At 43.4% G+C, this 21,690-nt stretch overlaps 1 non-coding gene across 1 annotated transcript; it reads right to left on the bottom strand.

The window, feature by feature from the left end:
• Positions 1–21,089: 21,089 nt before the first annotated feature.
• On the bottom strand, positions 21,090–21,161 carry trnaq-uug (transfer RNA glutamine (anticodon UUG)). Its single transcript has one exon. It is a non-coding gene; the product is annotated as a tRNA-Gln (tRNA).
• Between the last annotated feature and the right edge of the window lie 529 nt (positions 21,162–21,690).

The raw sequence follows: 21,690 nt of genomic DNA, 5'->3' as shown, positions 1-21,690 counted from the left end.
TAGCATCATTTTGAGTTCATCACCAAATCTTCCGACATCACTGTCGCAATATTTTGAGGTTCGTAGCAACTTTTACTACATTACTGTCGCATCATTTTGAGGTTCGTAGCAACTCTTACTACATGACTGTCAGCATCATTTTGAGGTTATTCGAAACTTTCACTCCATTACTGTTAGCATAATTTTGAGTTCATTAGCAATTCTTACGACATCACAGTAGCATTAAATTGAGTTCATTAGCAATTCTTCTGACATCACTGTCGCATTATTTTTTAGGTTCGTAGCAACTCTTACTACATTACTGTCAGCATCACTTTGAGGTTATTCGAAACTTTCACTCCATTACTGTTAGCACCCTTATGAATTCATGAGCAACTCTTACTACATCACTGTAGCATTATTTTGAGGTTCATAGCAACTCTTACTACATGACTGTCAGCATCACTTTGAGGTTGTTCGAAACACTAACTACATTACTGTAAGCATCACTTAGTTGATTAGCAACTATCACTACATTACTTTTAGCATCATCTATAGTTCATTAGAAATTCCTCCAACATCACTGTCGAAATATTTTGAGGTTCGTAGCAACTTTGACTACATCACTGTCGCATCATTTTGAGATCATTAGCAATTCTTCCGACATCACTGTCGCATTATTTTGAGGTTCGTAGAAACTCTTACTACATGACTGTCAGCATCACTTTGAAGTTATTCGAAACGTTCACTCCATTAATGTTAGCATCATTTTGAGTTCATTAGCAATTCTTACGAAATCACTGTCGCATCATTTTGAGATCTTTTGCAATTCTTCTGACATCACTGTCGCATTATTTTGAGGTTCGTAGCAACTCTTACTACATGACTGTCAGCATCACTTTGAGGTTGTTCGAAACACTTACTACATGACTGTAAGCATCACTGAGTTAATTAGCAACTATCACTACATTACTGTTAGCATCATTTTGAGTTCATTAGCAATTCTTCCGACATCACTGTCGCATCATTTTGAGATCATTAGCAATTCTTCCGACATTACTGTCGCAATATTTTAAGGTTCGTATTAACTCTTACTACATGTCTGTCAGCATCACATTGAGGTTATTCGAAACTTTCACTCCATTAATGTTAGCATCATTTTGAGTTCATTAGCAATTCTTACTAAATCACTGTAGCATCATTTTGAGATCATAAGCAATTCTTCCTAAATCACTGTAGCATCATTTTGAGATCATTAGCAATTCTTCTGACATCACTGTCGCATTATTTTTTAGGTTCGTAGCAACTCTTACTACATTACTGTCAGCATCACTTTGAGGTTATTCGAAACTTTCACTCCATTACTTTTAGCATCATTTTGAGTTCATTAGCAATTCTTACTACATCACCGTCGCATCATTTTGAGATCATTAGCAATTCTTCCGATATCACTGTTGCATTATTTTGAGGTTCGTAGAAACTCTTACTACATGACTGTCAGCATCACTTTGAGGTTGTTCGAAACACTTACTACATGACTGTCAGCATCACTTAGAGGTTATTCGAAACTTTCACTCCATTAATGTTAGCATCATTTTGAGTTCATTAGCAATTCTTACTAAATCACTGTAGCATCATTTTGAGATCATAAGCAATTCTTACTAAATCACTGTAGCATCATTTTGAGATCATTAGCAATTCTTCCGACATCACTGTAACATTATTTTTAGGTTCGTAGCAACTCTTACTACATTACTGTCAGCATCACTTTGAGGTTGTTCGAAATGTTCACTCCATTACTGTTAGCATCATTTTGAGATCATTGGCAATTCTTACTAAATCACTGTCGCATAATTTTGAGATCTTTAGCAATTCTTCTGACATCACTGTCGCATTATTTTGAGGTTCGTAGCAACTCTGACTACATGACTGTCAGCATCACTTTGAGGTTGTTCGAAACTCTTACTACGTTACTGTAAGCATCACTGAGTTGATTTGCAACTATCACTACATTACTGTTAGCATCGTTTTGAGTTCAATAGCAATTCTTACGACCTCACTGTCGCATCATTTTGAGATCATTAGCAATTCTTCCGACATCACTGTAACATTATTTTTAGGTTCGTAGCAACTCTTACTGCATGACTGTCAGCATCACTTTGAGGTTGTTCGAAACACTTAGTACATAACTGTAAGCATCACTGAGTTGATTAGCAACTATCACTACATTACTGTTAGCATCATTTTGAGTTCATCACCAAATCTTCCGACATCACTGTCGCAATATTTTGAGGTTCGTAGCAACTTTTACTACATTACTGTCGCATCATTTTGAGGTTCGTAGCAACTCTTACTACATGACTGTCAGCATCATTTTGAGGTTATTCGAAACTTTCACTCCATTACTGTTAGCATAATTTTGAGTTCATTAGCAATTCTTACGACATCACAGTAGCATTAAATTGAGTTCATTAGCAACTCTTTCTACATGACTGTCAGCATCACTTTGAGGTTGTTCGAAACTCTTACTACATAACTGTAAGCATCACTGAGTTTTTTAGCAACTATCGCTACATTACTGTTAGCATCATCTTGAGTTCATTAGCAATTCTTACGACATCACTGTCGTATCATTTTGAGATCATTAGCAATTCTTCCGACATCCCTGTCGCAAAATTTTGAGGTTCGTATTAACTCTTACTACATGTCATTCAGCATCACTTTGAGGTTATTCGAAACTTTCACTCCATTAATGTTAGCATCATTTTGAGTTCATTAGCAATTCTTACTAAATCACTGTAGCATCATTTTGAGATCATTCGCAATTCTTACTAAATCACTGTAGCATCATTTTGAGATCATTAGCAATTCTTCTGACATCACTGTCGCATTATTTTTTAGGTTCGTAGCAACTCTTACTACATGACTGTCAGCATCACAATGAGGTTGTTCGAAACTTTCACTCCATTACTGTTAGCATCATTTTGAGTTCATTAGCAATTGTTACTACATCACTGTCGCATCATTTTGAGATCATTAGCAATTCTTCCGACATCACTGTAACGTTATTTTGAGGTTCGTCGCAACTCTTACTGCATGACTGTCAGCATCACTTTGAGGTTATTCAAAACTTTCACTCCATTAATGTTAGCATCATTTTGAGTTCATTAGCAATTCTTACTAAATCACTGTAGCATCATTTTGAGATCATAAGCAATTCTTACTAAATCACTGTAGCATCATTTTGAGATCATTAGCAATTCTTCTGACATCACTGTCGCATTATTTTTTAGGTTCGTAGCAACTCTTACTACATGACTGTCAACATCACTTTGAGGTTGTTCGAAATGTTCACTCCATTACTGTTAGCATCATTTTGAGATCATTGGCAATTCTTACTAAATCACTGTCGCATAATTTTGAGATCTTTAGCAATTCTTCTGACATCACTGTCGCATTATTTTGAGGTTCGTAGCAACTCTTACTACATGACTGTCAGCATCACTTTGAGGTTGTTCGAAACTCTTACTACGTTACTGTAAGCATCACTGAGTTGATTTGCAACTATCACTACATTACTGTTAGCATCGTTTTGAGTTCAATAGCAATTCTTACTACATCACTGTCGCATCATTTTGAGATCATTAGCAATTCTTCCGACATCACTGTAACATTATTTTGAGGTTCGTAGCAACTCTTACTGCATGACTGTCAGCATCACTTTGAGGTTGTTCGAAACTTTCACTCCATTACTGTTAGCATAATTTTGAGTTCATTAGCAATTCTTACGACATCACAGTAGCATTAAATTGAGTTCATTAGCAACTCTTTCTACATGACTGTCAGCATCACTTTGAGGTTGTTCGAAACTCTTACTACATAACTCTAAGCATCACTGAGTTTTTTAGCAACTATCGCTACATTACTGTTAGCATCATCTTGAGTTCATTAGCAATTCTTACGACATCACCGTCGCATCATTTTGAGATCATTAGCAATTCTTCCGACATCCCTGTCGCAATATTTTGAGGTTCGTATTAATTTTTACTACATGTCTTTCAGCATCACTTTGAGGTTATTCGAAACTTTCACTTCATTAATGTTAGCATCATTTTGAGTTCATTAGCAATTCTTACTAAATCACTGTAGCATCATTTTGAGATCATTAGCAATTCTTCTGACATCACTGTCGCATTATTTTTTAGGTTCTTAGCAACTCTTACTACATGACTGTCAGCATCACAATGAGGTTGTTCGAAATGTTCACTCCATTACTCTTAGCATCATCTTGAGTTCATTAGCAATTCTTCCGACATCACTGTCGCAATATTTTGAGGTTCGTAGCAACTTTTACTACATTACTGTCGCATTATTTTGAGGTTCATAGCAACTCTTAGTACATGACTGTCAGCATCACTTTGAGGTTGTTTGAAACACTTAGTACATTACTGTAAGCATCACTGAGTTGATTAGCAACTATCACTACATTACTGTTAGCATCATTTTGAGTTCATTAGCAATTCTTCCGACATCACTGTCGCAATATTTTGATGTTCGTAGCAACTTTTACTACATTACTGTCGCATTATTTTGAGGTTCGTAGCAACTCTTACTACATGACTGTCAGCATCACTTTGAGGTTATTCGAAACTTTCACTCCATTACTGTTAGCATCATTTTGAGTTCATTAGCAATTCTCACGACATCACAGTAGCATTAAATTGAGTTCATTAGCAGGTTTTACTACATGACTGTCAGCATCACTTTGAGGTTATTCGAAACTTTCACTCCATTACTGTTAGCATCATTTTGAGTTCATTAGCAATTCTCACGACATCACAGTAGCATTAAATTGAGTTCATTAGCAAGTTTTACTACATGACTGTCAGCATCACTTTGAAGTTGTTCGAAACACTTACTACATGACTGTCAGCATCACTTTGAGGTTGTTCGAAACTTTTACTAAATCACTGTAAGCATCACTGAGTTTTTTAGCAACTATCGCTACATTACTGTTTGCATCATCTTGAGTTCATTAGCAATTCTTACGACATCACTGTCGCATCATTTTGAGATCATTAGCAATTCTTCCGACATCACTGTCGCAATATTTTGAGGTTCGTAGCAACTCTTACTACATGTCTGTCAGCATCACTTTGAGGTTATTCGAAACTTTCACTCCATTACTGTTAGCATCATTTTGAGGTTAGAAGCAACTGTCACTACATGACTGTCAGCATCACTTTGAGGTTATTCGAAACTTTCACTCCATTACTTTTAGCATCATTTTGAGTTCATTTGAAATTCTTACTACATTACTGTTAGCATCATTTTGAGATCATTAGCAATTCTTCCGAAATCCCTTACGCATTATTTTGAGGTTCGTAGCAACTCTTACTTCATTATTGTTGCATTATTTAAAGGTTCATAGCAACTCTTACTACATTACTGCCAGCATCACTTTGAATTTATTAGCAACTGTCACTACATTACTGTTAGCGTCATTTTGAGTTCATTAGCAATTGTTACTACATCACTGTCGCATCATTTTGAGATCATTAGCAATTCTTCCGACATCACTGTAACGTTATTTTGAGGTTCGTAGCAACTCTTACTGCATGACTGTCAGCATCACTTTGAGGTTGTTAGAAACACTTAGTACATTACTGTAAGCATCACTGAGTTGATTAGCAACTTTTACTACATGACTGTCAGCATCACTTTGAGGTTATTCGAAACTTTCACTCAATTACCGTCAGCATCATTTTGAGTTCATTATCAATTCTTACTACATCACTGTCGCATCATTTTGAGATCATTAGCAATTCTACCGACATCACTGTAGCATTATTTTGAGGTTCGTAGCAACACTTACTACATGACTGTCAGCATCACTTTGAGGTTATTCAAAACTTTCACTCCATTACTGTTAGCATCATTTTTAGTTTATTAGCAATTCTTACGACATCACTGTCGCATCATTTTGAGATCATGAGCAATTCTTCCTACATCACTGTCGCATTATTTTGAGGTTACTCGCAACTCTAACCACATGAGTGTCAGCATCACTTTGAGGTTATTCGAAACGTTCACTCCATTACTGTTAGCATCATTTTGAGTTCATTAGCAATTCTTACTACATCACTGTCGCATCATTTTGAGATTATTAGCAATTCTTACGACATCACTGTCGCATCATTTTGAGATCATTAGCAATTCTTACGACATCACTGTCAGCATCATTTTTGAATTCATGAACAATTCTTCCTACATCACTGTAGTATTACTTTGAGGTTATTAGCAACTATCACTACATTACTGTTAGCATCATTTTGAGTTTATTAGCAATTCTTCCTACATCACTGTCGCATTATTTTGAGGTTATTAGCAACTCTTACTACATCACTGTCGCATTATTTTGAGGTTCATAGTGTGGCAAGGCGAGCGGTGGGGAACAGTTGCCAACAACGCCACCTGGGGGCTTTCACCCCAGGATATAAACAAAATTTCAAAATGACCAGGCTTCAATTTGAACAAAGGCACACAGTTCGAGAGACACAACAGGACAGTACAGTGATTTCCAATTATAAAAATACTTTTATTAGAAAAATAGTTTAAAATTAGCAACAGACTAAGTGAATACCAATGGATATAATAAGGAGTGCAAGAGGAATTACCGAAAGGAAAAGGGGACAGGGCTGGGGCTTACCACGACAGCGGTAACGAAAAGGGGAAGGATCCAAAAAAACTACACTGCACCCGTGACACAGCAAACCAAAAAATAAACATGAATAAGGAACCACCACCAGGGGGACCGCTGCCGCTCTGGGCCCTCAACACCTGTCAAAGAGAAGAAAAGAACACCATCAAAAACATGAAATCAAGGCAACCCTCACACACGAACTAAATATCACTACCACAAATAACCCAACAGAAACTGTTTTAAATCCAAATGATCAAAATGGGGAGCAAAAGGCTATAATAATAATAATAACAATAATAAGAATAAGGGTTCTAAACAATAAATCAAATGTAACCCACAAAAACTAACAGTAATAATTCAAAGAAAGAAATAACAAATAGAAAAGGAATAAACTCAAGTAATTAAGGAAATGTCTGCCCCTCTAAGTAAAACCAGGCTCCAAGGGGGATGGCTCAGCGCCGATGAGGGTCGGGATGCCCTCTCTTGGCCCACGTTGAGGCTCTTATAAAGGCCGTAGTGCACGGCTTTAACCGCCGTTACTGGGATCAGAGCCGTTATGAGCCGAATCAGCAAGAATCCAGACTGAAGACGAGGAGAAGAGGAAGAAGAGGAAGAACCAAAACAGCAGCGAGGCTCACAGCAGCAATTGACGGCTGCACACTGCAAAATAAACAAGTTAACCTAATTAAAATGTGGATGAAGGACATTACAGAATAACAAAAGCTAAGAATAAACATTTCCTACCGGAGAGCAGAATCATGGTGTCAGACGAGGCAGGAGGAGGAAGCCCGCAGCCCAGACTACACAAACGATGGCCGGGAGAGGATAATCAGAACACCATAGACCATCGGCAGCTTGATATGAAAGGCAGACAACTACGCGTCTTACCCACGGAAAGCGCACCACTCACACACCGGCCCAAGGGAGACAGCTCAGCTCCCGGTAACACCACACCGCTGGACGGAGCAAAACTGGAGTAAACAGGGGGCCCATGACACTGAATAATGGAGCAGAGCAAGCATGCATACCTTTGTTTGTAACCAATCTGCTGACCAGCGAGACGCCACCACGCACGGCTGTCGGCTCCGTAAAGGAGGGAGAGGAAGTGGAAAGGACGGAGAAGGGTCGGACCAGGTCTACTGCTAGGTGACCACTCACTATCGTCTGACACACTGCCCCTCACGGTGGGGAGTGTAGCGCTATCCTGACACAACACTCACACACACACACACTCACACACACACACACACACACACACTCCCAGTCACTAACCCATATTGTCATCACTTAAACACCACTGGAGTATTGACAGAGATTCCACATGTTGGTCAACCAGAGAAGCTCCAACTGGTGAAGGTCATCCAACCCTGCATGAAGGTCAACCTGAGGATGGTTTTGATCCATCAACCTCTGGGTTCTGGGCCCACCTCTCTTCCTCTGCTCTACCATTTATTAAACTGGCCTTGATTTAGTATTATTTATTTCTATTATAATTATTATTAATTATTTTATTGACTTCACCCTGATAACCAGGAGGTAACCTGGTAGTCAGAGCAGCGGTGCTCAGGTCTGTGGACTCAGAGGAGGATTATGTCTGGATCTTTTCTTTTGATGTCCTGCTGTCTGCTCTTTGCTTTTGGAGCTTCCTTCAACAACTACCAGGCCTCCTGGGTACTGTAGGAAACATGGTCAAGTTCTTCTGACTTCTCCAGGAACGTCCTGCTCACATTGGTCTGTCTTCATTTTGACTCCTCCCACTGCCACAATGACCAGCCTTTATACTCGTGGTGACTGGGGCCCTGGTTGCTGCAGGCCTCAACACCAGCCTGTGGTTGTGAGCAGGGCAGAACAGAACTGACAGTATCTCCCATGCAGGACCTGGGTCAGCGCCTGGTGCCAGCTGGGGCACCGCTTTAACCTGGACCCCTAGAAGATCTTCTCCAGGAACTGGCCTTTTTGGTTCCATCAAGGCCTGAGAGGATGGTGAAGAGTGATCCTCCACCAGGCAGCACAGTCAGCAGCAGCCATTTTGTTCCACTAGAATCAAGTATGATAGTGACAGACTGGTGAGTACTTGCTAGCTGACACTTCCTGTTTTTACTGCTATTCTTCCATGAATGTGCTCATGTTGGCTGGTCCCCAACCACAGTTTCAAAGCCATGATGACATCTTTCATCAACAATCAGACTTATTTTTTCTCTATTTGGACAAATAAGGTTTCAACTGACACGGCTGGCCAACGTCCTGGAGTTCATTCAGCCTGGAGAACCAGGTGCTGGTTCCTTCTTTTACCAGGCAGGAACAGGCAGCAGATCCAAGATCAGTAGGTGAAGATGTCTGCTTTGACTGGTAGGAGGAAAGAGAGCAGGAGAGCTGGTCAGAGACAAAGACAGATCATGAAGAAGGAGTGCTGTATTCTGCCAGCACATGCTAGTGACAGTCAGAGATCAGGAGTCTCAGCAGGGAAAGATTCATCTCTTATTTCAGAGGATAGTTGGACGTTCACTGGAAGACAGTGACGTGTGGTGAGGTTCATGGCTGGTGAGGCACCGACTCCATCACAATCAGATCTGTCAACATATGAAAAAAAACCTGCATTTAATAATAAAAACAGTCAAAAAATGTTCTCCATGTTTTGGCTTCTGTCTGCCACAGCTTCTTCAGCGCTCTGGATTCTTTAGCGTGAACCTCCTGCTTCGATTGAAAATCCAATTTAGAAAATTGTTTTAGCTTAGAAATGTAATCCTCCATTGTGACATTACGGCCACTCAGGAGAAAAAAAAATAACTGAATGACTGCACTTGACTTTCCTAACAGTAAATTGTAGCTCGCTGTCACTTCTTCTTCTGCAGCGGACCGGAGGAGGCGCAAGCAGAATCCCTGGGCTCACTAGCGCCTCCTCCATGAGGCAGGAGAACTGCGTGCCTCACCCGGCACCTTTTCGCAGCCGTTTTTATGATCGCTCAGCACAAGAAACACGTACACTCAGTGTATACAAAAACACTCTACATGATATTCACCAGCTAAACTATAGAAATGTAGTTTGTTTAGCAGAAGTATTTGAACATTTTAATAGCGCCATAGAAAGAGACAGCAATACGGGCTCCCTGCGTAGCATGCAGCACAGTTAGCCGAGTCATTGAGCAATGCCTGGTGAGGCTCAGCTGCCTGGTGCCTCACCGCACATCTCTTCTCAGTATTTAAACGATAAATATGAAAAAACTGTGATTTTGAATAAAAAATAACTTAAAACTGGTTGAGTTAAAAGCAAAATAACTTTATCGTACAAATCAAAGGAAAAATACAATAATTGGTTTTATTTTTTTCAATTAACATTTTTTTCTTTCCATGATGACGGGCAAGGCACGGCCTCACTTGCCTCCCCTGACCGCACGTCACTGACACACACACAGCCCCCCCCACACACACACACACACACACTGAGACATGCAGCAGCTCACAGTAACTGCCTCAGTCACACAGCAGATAGACTCCTTTCTATAACAAGATAAGCAGTAGAAAATGGATGGAAGTGATGATGAACTGATGAACAGGTGATTTGTCCAAAAGTCAACATCAGATTCATTTCCAATCTGTGGAAGCAGTTTCATCTTGAGGTTCCAGGTAAGAACAGCCAGCTGTGGGCTGACACACATCTCTTCAGGAGCACTTCTATGCTCCAAACTTGTCAGGTTGAATTGTGTCTGTATTCTGAGGGCAGCAGGAGGACGGAGGAGTGAGGACACACATTTGGAACTGAGAGCAGCTGTGTGTGGGATTTCCCCAGCAAAGATAAAACCAGCTCCTTCATGCTGGCTATGAAGGCTCACAGTCACACTGACCCAGCTACAAATACTTTGATATGCAGCAGACTGGTTTCTCTTCTGGTAGTTTGTTATCAACTGTTGTCACATTTAAGGATCAATTTAGCTGTTAAGATGAAGGCTCACAGTCACACTGACCCAGCTACAAATACTTTGATATGCAACAGGCTGGTTTCTCTTCTGGTAGTTTGTTATCAACTGTTGTCACATTTAAGGATCACTTTAGACTAGAGGGTGTCCTCTTCAGATTTTGAACAGCGCAATATAGACTCTGTGGGTCCTTCTGATTGATTAATGATGACTTGTTGAAAAATTCCTACAGTCATCAGTAGGAGCAGAGCTGATGAGGAGAAATCAACTCCAGATGTTCCCAGACGGGGAAAACCTGCTCTTCCTCGCTGGTTCACCTCTGGAAACGAAACTCCAACAGATGCGCGGACCAGAGGGAGGAAACCACGGCGTTTCACTGCTTTAGATTTAGAATCTCACGCCAAGCCGGAGAAGCAGGTCCTGAATCAGTCACGTGGTCACTGCCGGCTGGCGAGGCTTCGGACGTCACCACATACGTCATCAATACGCACTTCAAAAAACGAGAAGAAGACGCGGGAAGCTTTGAACACAACAAGGAAAGAAGGAGAAGTCCGTGAACCCCCGGCCTCGGTCTTTGTCTCCTGAAGGCTGAGTGGCGCCGGTAGAACCTCAACATGTGCGCCGCGCAGCTGCTGCGGGTGTCGGTCCAGGAGCGGATCCTCGCCGCCGCTGAAGACTTCCTGCTGCAGCTGGGAGAAGGAGACTCAGCAGCTGGAGTCCCGGTGCTGAGAGCGCTGCTCACCGAGCGGCTGGCGGCAGCCGCGGAGCAGATCGTGGCTCTGCTGGAGGAAACCGTGGCGGAGTACGAGCGGGAGAACCGCCGGCAGAGGTTGCTGCTCGATGCCGTGCTGAAGCCCCGAGTCAGGCTGGACAGAGCAGGTGAGTCCCCGCAGGGACCTGCTGGGCCCCTCATTCAGTCCAAGAAGTGGAGCTGCAGCAGGGCCGGTTCTCGACGGGCATTTATAAGGGGGCAGACAGAAATGTGAAGGGGCACATGATGGCGACTGAGGCGGGAAAGGGTGTGGTGGTGTTGGGGGGGGGGGGGTAGGTGGGTCTCTGGATCACTGTTGTTGTCATGTAATTGGATTGCACTTTGTCAGACCTTCACCCTCAGACCGGTTCAACCTGGTCCCACATGAAGGCTAAAGCCCAGTTCACTCCAAGATTTTAGGCATCAGTGACTTCCCTCCCCCAATCAGGCTGAGGCATTAATGACCACCACACTACAGTAATGAGGGTGAACAGATCCAAGACAGTGGACTGGGAGGTCGCATGCGACGTCGGTGACAAAAAGTGGACACCAGCACTGCTGGATATCAGGACTTGTGGCAGTGACGTAAACGGAGCTGCAGCCAATGACAGCAGACATGGGAGCTCTGGCAGTGGGGGAGTGACGCAGAGCCACCAACAACAATGAGGAGGGGCATGGATTCTAGGAAGGGTTCACCATATCCTTGGACACAGGATTCTTGGCTCCATGGTAGCGCACTAAGGACCTGGAGGGCTGCGTTCTGCTCCACCTCCATGTTTACAATGAAAGGGGCGTGCGCTGCGTCCAAGAGTTTCCTGGTCAGCTGTGCAGTTGGCCACGCCTCCTGACGGGGAAAATCCTGTAGTCTGAACACTCCTGTGCACCGACAAATCTTGTAGTGTGAACAGCAGCCTGATTGAGCGCCGATGGTGTGAACAGCAGGGCCTGTCGCTAACAAAAAGTAGCGTAGTTTGAACAGGGCTTGAGCTTCTGCTGGTGGAACTCTGAGGGTCCCTGAGGCCCCAAACCCCTGACCAGGAGGAGGTGGCAGTCCCTCGGGGCCAAATTAAAAAAGAAAACTAAAAAAACATTTCTGGTTCCAATTCTGAGATCAACTTACAAAATAAAGTCAGACTCGATAAGAGCTCTCAATGTAGCCGATATTTACCAAACTGAAGGGTTGGCGTTGTTAAACCTCTTGTTTGTCTTCTTGTCCTGTTCTCAGCTTCTTGTTTGGAGCCCCTGAACAGCTCCACTCTCCTTTCTCACCCATCCACTCCTCAACAACAGCCTCCTGTTTCCCTTTGCAAACTCTAACAAACCTCCATATCCAAGTCATGTGTTCTGGACTTCTCATGGCCCAAGTTGACCAAAGTCCTCTTTCTTTGATGGAACGTGGTTTGATGGTAGGGGGTTCAGATCTGTGACAAAGCAGAGAAGGAACTCTCCCAAGATGCTGAGACGCATCAATGACAGGGCTCGGAGGGAAAGAGAGGAGGTGAACCTGTCCTCTCAGTGATGCCTTTTCCAATGGATTCTTCAGCTTCTGCAGTGAATCTGGTCCACATTCAGTTTGTGGCTCATCTGTTACTTTCTGAAGGGAGAGAGAGAGAAAGAGAAACGTCATTCTGAGTGCAGCCCAACGCAGCAAAAAGCTGTGCTGGAACCTGACGGGCTACGTCCTGGCTCGTTAGGGTCCGAGCAGTGATTGATGGTGATGGAGGCAGTGGGGTTGGGAGGGGGTGTGTGTGTGTTTGTGTGTCACGAGAAGATACACACACACACACACACACACAGCGGTGTGACAGAGAGATGAGAGGAAGCTGACACTGTATCACGCACCCTTTTCAGCAGATTTTTCCGCTGCTGCAGATCATTTTGTCAACTCTTAATCCAGTAATGTTGGGAGTCCATCAGGATTTGTGGGGTTTTTAACTTCTAAAATTTTGTGGAAAAATCCCAGAGACAAACTCCACCTTCAGGAGCCAGAAAGAAGGATTGGATTGTTTTTCTGAAGGCAAAGGTGGTCCAATCCCATCCATGATCCCAGACCTGCTCAGTGCCCCCTCAGATAAAGATGGTGGATCAAATCAGCAACAACAAGTCAGTAAAAGTCAAAGAGCAGGCAGCACAATGTTGGTGGGACTTGTTCTGATGATGGAGCTCCATTCTACCACCATCATGGATCAGACACATGAGGAAAGCTGTGGAGCAGCTGAAGGTGGTTGCTGCCAGGCTGAAGACCACCAGACACATCAGGAGGACCAGGATGGTGATGCTGAAAGAGCAGCACTGACTCAGTCAGCACACACACGCACACACACAGACACACACACGCGTGTCAGCAGTCTCTCTGTCTCCTGCAGCAAGTCACATGATATCCAAATGAGTCCCGTCAGAATGAACCAATGTTACAGTCACTTTGGGGGACAAAATCCAAAGGCAAACCTCCTGCAGACACCAGTGAAGCTCTGTTGTTTCATTTCAATGCAGTTTCAGTCCAGATCAGTGAGTCCAGAGCTGCTAGCTTGACAGCTAAACACGGAGCATCACAACACTCAGCAGGACCCTGGCTGGAGTCGTTCTGCCAGCTTGAAGTGACGTCACTCATGCAGCTCTTTGAGTGTCTCAGTGGTTCAGACCTCCAGTGCTCCAACATGAACAGGAACTTTGAAGACCATCAACCATTCATCAACAGTATAGAACAATGAGAAGAGTTTCCACTTCTAAATAAAAGGCTATCACACTGTTACTACTACAATATTACAGTATTAGAGGTTTAGAAAGTTCACCAAATTAAGAGTAAAATGATATCATAGTCATTGACTCAGCTACATGTACAATACAAATGCAAAGCCAGAAAACCTGGAGAGAACCCACGTAGGAACAGGGAGAACATGCAGACTCACACAGAAAGATCCTGTGCCTGAGCAGGGGCTAGAACCCAGAACCTTGTTGCTGTGAGGTGACAGGGTGAACCACTGCACCACTGTGCCTCCTATAATGGAAACTATACAGGCCTATTAAAAAGTTATTTTTGTTCACTGCCCAGCCGGCCTGGGCTGGACCGGCCATTCAAGAATTGTCCCACTTTTCCCAGTGGCCAGGGTGTCCCTGGACCCCACACACTGACCAGGACACTGGGAGGCGGTACTCATGCTAATGGTAGCCAGCAAGTGTCCCCAGTCTTGTTGTGTCTGTAATGCGGGCCATTGTGTTCCAACTGAGCAGGAATGTTTAAACATAGAAGATTTTAATAGCTGACGGCTATTTGGTGTTGTTAGAGTGGTTAAACCTCACCTTGTGATTATGAATGGACAAAACCATTCAGTGATGGGGACCTATGACCTTTGACCTGGGTGACCCAACGTTGATCCAAGCATCTGAAGCCAGCGTTTCTGTTCCCAGTTTGCTGACTGGTCGTCAGTAGCAGGACGTCTCTTTTCATTGAGTTGATTTCTGTTTCTGTCTGTTGCTCCGCTGTTTCAGAGTCACATGAAGAGATTTCTGATGTTGCTGTTTGTGTCCTGCAGATGTGGAGCAGCTGCTGGTGATTAAAGAAGAGGTTCCCCCTGAGCTGCAGGACCCAGAGCCCCCCCACATTAAAGAGGAGTGGGAGGAGCTCTGGACCAGTGAGGAGGGAGGGCAGCTTCAAGGGCAGCAGGAGGCTGATATCACCACGTTCCCCTTCACTCTGGTCCCTGTGAAGAGTGAAGGGGACGAAGAGAAACCTCAGTTCCCACAGCTTCATCGGAGTCTAACTGAGGAGAACTTGAGAGAAGAGTCTCTGAGCAGCAGCCCAGTTCATCCTCTGAAAACAGAAGCTGATGGAGAAGAGAGTGGAGGACCAGAACCAGAACCAGCCAGCAAGGTAGATCCAGATCCACTTGTACAACCCCAGACTGAAGACCAGATGTCAGACTCTTCTGAAGCTGAGCCTGAAGTCAGTGAGGATGATTGGGTCAGACCTGATAACACGGCCACCTCTGAGCACAAGGAACCCTTTGGCTCAAGGAGGAATTTGCTTCAGAAATTGAGACCAGGACAGGAAGTGAGTCATTGCAGCTCAAAAGAGCAAAAAGTAACCACTGAAAGAGAATCAGAGATCATCAGGAACGTGAACTTTGGTCCTTCTGAATCTGAGACAGAAGTCAGGAAGGATGAGCGTCCCTTTAGGTGCTCAACATGCAGTAAAGATTTTAGGAACAGAAGGAGTTTGAATAATCACATGAGAACACACACTGGGGAGAAACCATTCCCATGCTCAGTTTGTGGCAGAAGATTCTCAGAAAAGGGTAATTTGAGAAGACACATGAGAAGACACACTGGAGAGAAACCATTCCCCTGCTCAGTTTGTGGCAAAAGATTCTCAGAAAAGAGAAGTCTGAAAAGACACATGAAAATGCACAATGGGGAGAAACCATTCCCCTGCTCAGTTTGTGGCACAAGATTCTCAGAAAAAGGGCATCTGAAAATGCACATGAGAACTCACACAGGGGAGAAGCCATTCCCCTGCTCCATTTGTGGAAAAATGTTCTCTGTTCAAGGATATTTGAAAAGCCACATAAGAACACATACTAGAGAGAAACCATTCCTCTGCTCAATTTGTGGCACAAGATTCTCAGAAAAGAGATATCTGAAAAACCACGAGAACACACACTGGGGAGAAACCATTCCCCTGCTCAATTTGTGGAAAAAGATGGTCAGACAGTGGAAATCTGAAAAAACACATGAGAACGCACACTGGGGAGAAACCATTCCCCTGCACACTTTGTGCTAAAAGATTCTTGATAAAGGCACAACTGAAAAAACACATAAGAACGCACACTGGGGAGAAACCATTCCCCTGCTCAGTTTGTGCTAAAAGATTCTCGGTAAAGGGACGCCTGAAAAGACACATGAGAATGCACAGTGGGGAGAAACCATTTTTCCAAACATGACACTGAAGCCATGACAAAAGAGTGGGAGACGCAGGTTGAAAGCCAATAATGAATGTATTTAACTAAAAAAAAAACACAACAATAAATCAAAAATGGGCCCAGGTGCTTCCAACTAGGAGGAATGAACAGCTCCCCACCCTCCAGATACCTGCTGCAACACAAGAAACATCATGAAAGACACGAGATTCTGCGTGACTTTTCTGTTAAACCTGTGTTGAGAGCTAATTTGCAGTATGCAACCAAACCAGGTTACTTTTGAATGTTGCAAAAATACATCCCTGCAATTCTTCAAAAATAATTAATAATACAAGAACACACATTTGGTTTGTTTTGCACTGGAATTGTCCTTTAAGAGCTTCACAAGCTGGGAGAAGGATTTTAAACACTACTCTGGATTTTACTGGAGGCCAGTGCAGCGAAGCTAAGATTTGCGTGATGTGCTCTCTCTTCCTAGTTTCTGTCTATGCTTCTTGTCTATGCTTTACGCTTTATTTCTATGCGTGCACCTGCATTGTGGACCAGCTGCAGAGTCTTCAACCACTTGTTAGTACAGCCTGATAATAAAGTAAATAAAAATATATGATAATAAAGAGTCACAATAGAGCAGTGACATCACTAGATAATGTGTCTCTAAGGGGTTTTGGGCCAAGCACAGGAACTTCTGTCTTATCAGAGTTGAACAGTAACAAGTTATAAGTCATCCAGGCCTTCATGTCTGGAATGCATGCTTGTAGTTTGGATAACTGTTGGTCTTCATCTGGCTTTATTGATAAATATAATTGAGTATCATCTGTGAAACAATGGAAATGTATGGAGTGTTTTTAAATAATATGACCTAAAGGAAGCATATATAAAGTGAAGAGTATCGCCCCAGCACTGAACCTTGGGGAACACCGTGTTTAACTTTGGTTTGCATGGAAGATTTATCGTTAATGAGTAGGGCTGGGTTAAAAAAATCGATTTAATCCATTTGAATCAATTTTCCTTTTCATGGTTTGATATCGATTCATGAAACCCACAGATCGATTCCTAACTCGCAGAGAACAGCCTGTGTATCAACTCTGGCAGTCTCGCATGATCAGCGTTTGGCGGCAGTTTTAATGGAATGTGATCTTGCGAGAATTTACTACCAGTCAAGCAAACATGGCGGACTGAAGCACAACCCTGAAGGCACACTCGGTGAGATTAAAGGCCGATGTTTGGGTGCACTTTGGTTTTAAGGACGGAGAAAACGACGACTTGGGGGGGGGGGGCAATATGCAAACTATGCAACGGGATGGTAAAGTACTGTGGGAATACGACAAATCTCCACTTGTCAAGACATCACCCAGCAGAAAACCAGTCGACACGGCTCAAACAACGCAGCCTGGAGCAGGTATAAGATAACCGAGGCTGTTGCAGTTTTTATATGCAAAGACATTCGACTTTACAGCATCAGGGAAACGACCGTTTCCGAGGTCTCATAAAACCTTTGGAGCCACGCTACATTTTGCCGACTCGCAAACACCTAAGTGAAGTGACAATACCAAACATGAACGCAAGCTTAAAACAAAGCATCGAAACTTCGCTTCACTCAGCAGAGAACGTGGCATTGACTTGTGATTGTTGGACGTCAAGAGCAACAGATTCATATCTGACCATTACAGCTCACTACATTAGCGACTGGGTCCTCGCATGCTATGTTCTTCAAACCAGAGCCGTGGAAACCAGCCACACAGCGAGAAAACTCAGTGAACTGTTATTCAGTGCAATAGGCGAGTGGAAGCTTAGGAACAAGGTGGCAGCCATCGGAACTGACAATGCAGCAAATATTGTCCGCGCTGCGGAGATGACGGGCTTGTTGCACATTGGTTGCTTTGCACACCTTCTTAATTTAAGTCCCTACAGCTGCACGCTTGCTCGGCAGAGTCAGACGCATGGCTGCATTTTTTTATCGTAGCTCTACGGCGAGCCGCATCCTCAGTGAGAAGCAAAGAGTGCTGGCACTTCCTGAGCACAAGATGGTGATTGACGTGGTGACGCGTTGGAATAGCTCACTGGAGATGCTGGACCGTTTCCTCGAGCAGCAACCAGCCATCTCAGCAGCTCTGCTGTCACCTGAAGTACGCAGAAACGAGAAAGATGTCTGCACGTTGACAGAAGTGGACGAAAGAGTAGCAGAGGATGTGGTCAAAGCCCTTCAGCCACTGAAAGCAGCCACTCTTGCCACGTCTGAGGAAAAATCCCCGACTCTGTCCATCATTGCACCCTTGCATGCACAACTGTTGGAAGAGATGCGCTGTGTCCCCCAGGATTCAACAGTCATCAAAGAGGTCAGGACAGCAGCAGACAACAACCTCAATTCAAGGTAAGCTTAAAAAGTATGTAGGTGAATGCGTGTGCATTCATGCACATTCCTTTCCAATTAAATTATATTTAAGTGATCAAATATATCTTTTCAAGGTTCGTGCCTTGAAGGACAGGCTCTATGTTGCTTCAGCGTCAGTACTTCATTTCAAGGCTCTGCCTTTCTTGTCTGATGAGGCCTGGAACCACACATTCTCCCGACTGGTGACTGAAGCTTCTGTTGTGGCACAGGCGGAGGCATCTAATGTAAGTTATTGACACAAAAAAAACCTTATTTCCTACAGTTTTTGTACTTTACTGTATTCAACTCAAATTTAATTTGTCTTCATTATTTTAATATTAAGCAGTTGTATTCTGAATTGTGTTCCAAGTGTCTTTCCAGATCATTTTCTTGCTATTTTCAAACAGCAAACATCTGCTTTTGGTGGAAAAGAAGAAGCTGTGCCTGATCCCGTTGACGATGTTGCTCCACCAAAGAGACCAAAGGAATCCTCTGCGCTGATGTCTCTCCTAGGGTCAGCCTACATGCGGAAAGACACAGTTACACAGAAAACTGTATTTGAAAAGGCCCAGGATGAAATCAAAATATACAGGGAAGTAACACCCATTCCACTCTGAGAATCCTCTCTGTTGTTGGAGAACACATGCAAAGCAGGATCCCCTATTGGCCCACCAAGCAAAATGGTACCTTTGTGTACCTGGTACCAGTGTCCCGTCCGAGCGGGTTTTTTCCACCACTGGGGATGTTGTGACGGCAAAAAGGAGCTGCCTTACTCCTCAACATGTTGATCAACTCCTTTTCATGCAGAAAAATCTTACTCTCTCCAACAAGTAAGAAAAGGGATGACAGGTCTTGAAGTTTTATGGACTTAGGTTTGTGATTATTGTTCAGAAGTTTACAAGATCTTTTTCATTCGTGTGTCAAGAAAACCCTTTAAGGAGTAATTCAGAGCTGTTTAGACTTGTAAATACTTTTCTTTTTTGCATGAATGAAAAACAAACCAAACCCAAACAGGAAGTTCAGAATGCCTGGAAAACAAGATGGAATGTCACCACTTGTCTGATGGTGTTTTTCAGTTTACATTGTATGTTTCAAATATACAGACCATGTTCCAAAAAACGGAGATATTGGCGCTATTTTAATAGGCCTACATTTATTTGAGTCAACAGCTGGCTGTTAATTCTGTTCTGATGCAGTTGTCACAACCATTGTAGTGTTATTGCACAGAAGCTGTGAGACAGTTGTAGCTAAGTGAGTGTCCTGTTTATGTGTGTCATCTTTGGAGAAACTTTATTTACAATGTCTATCTTGTAATTTATTTTAATTTGATTGATATTCATTCATTTTTTTGTGTTGTCAGTCACTTGGTCAGGTTTAAATAAATAAATAAATGGACGTTGAATCGGATTGAATCGTGAATTGAATTGAATCGGACCTCGGAAAATCGAATCCAATCGATTAGGAAAATCTGAATCGATACTCAGCCCTACTGACTGGTATTTGTTGTTAAACTGGACAGTTTGTCTGTTGAAGCTCTTTAAGTTGATCTGGTTGGACACAAATCTTAGCCACTCAGATGCAGCAGCAGAAGAAGCTGTCATCCACCCTGACAGTCAGAGCATCAAGTCAAGGAAACATCACCATCTTGTAGTTCCAAACCTTCACCTGTCAGATTCAGCTACTTCTTATTGTGGGACTTTAAATTTGAACACAAACAGTGTCTAGACACACGATGGCCCAAAAACGGCCCGCATCCCAATTGCAGATCAGCACCACACCAGACCCAGGAGTGGTCCAGTTCTGATTTTACTTCAGTATTTGGCACCTTCGGATGTTCGGACCGAATCCAGTTAGTTCCACACATTTTCATTTCACCTTGGATTTTGGAGCTTTCGGGTTAAAACCTGTATTTCATGTGTGGGCCAAAACCGTCATGTGTGCACCACAGCCGGATCAGGAAGCTTTCAAACGGATCTGGCCCAAAGACTCCTGCTATCTGGGCAGTGTAGATGCCAATGTAGTGGTTGGGGAAATAGTCTCTGAGAATCCAACTTGACGGTCCTGCTAAGTGTTGTGATGCTCAAATGTTCTGTAAAATAGTTGGACCCTCAGCAAAGATACTAGATTAGGAGTTGATGGGAGTTGTTGCAGATACCAGGGTCCAAAGTCCAGGCTTGAACCTGGTTTGTGCCAGTTATTTGTCAAGCTAGCAGCGATTCTTTTCTTTTCACATCGCCGTGTCTCCTGATGACTCAGGAACAGTTGATGTCCATTTACCTGTCATGGTGACAGAGAACTTTGTCCAGCTCAACCAGGACAAAACTTAGGTCTTAATTGAAGGTGGTGGCAGCGTTGTTAGGGCCTGAGCCTCCTCCCAACCAGCCACAGCTAAGTAGCACGAGTTGGCCATAGAAAAATGCAATTCCTCTTTCAAAGTCCGTCAGAGAACTGCTGGAGGCTCCACCGAGATTTGAACTCGGATCACTGGATTCAAAGTCCAGAGTGCTAACCATTACACCATGGAACCAGTCTAAAAAAAGACATGAGTGAGAAAAATTATGGCGCTTATCATGTAGGAGGGACTACAGTGGTTGTCTGGTTTTAATTTTCACAAACATCCATCCATCCATTGTCCAGTGTCAAAGGGCGAGTGGCGGGGTTCACCCTGGACAGGTCACCAGTCCATCTCAGGGCCAACACATTGAGACAAACAACCATTCACACTCACATTCACACCTACGGTCAATTTAGAGCGTCCAATTAGCCTAGTCCCCAAATGCATGTCTTTGGATGGTGGGAAGAGGCCAGAGTACCTGGGGAGAACCCACGCAGGCACAGGGAGAACATGCAAACCCCACACAGAAAGATCCCGTGCCGGAGCCGGGGCTCAAACCCGGAACCTTCTTGCTGTGAGGCGACAGTGCTAACCACTTGATGGACTGGCGACCTGTCCAGGGTGTACCCTGCCTCTCGCCCGTTGACGCTGGGATAGGATCCAGCACCCCCCCCCCCCGCAACCCTTAATGTAGGAATAAGCGGAAGACAATGAATGGATT

This window comes from Aulostomus chinensis, chromosome 1, assembly GCF_037954235.1.
Source record: "Aulostomus chinensis isolate RoL2024-O1b breed Wild chromosome 1, RoL_Achi_v1.0, whole genome shotgun sequence".
Classification (NCBI taxonomy): Eukaryota; Metazoa; Chordata; class Actinopteri; order Syngnathiformes; family Aulostomidae; genus Aulostomus; species Aulostomus chinensis.
This window is presented reverse-complemented; position numbering and strand designations above follow the sequence as displayed.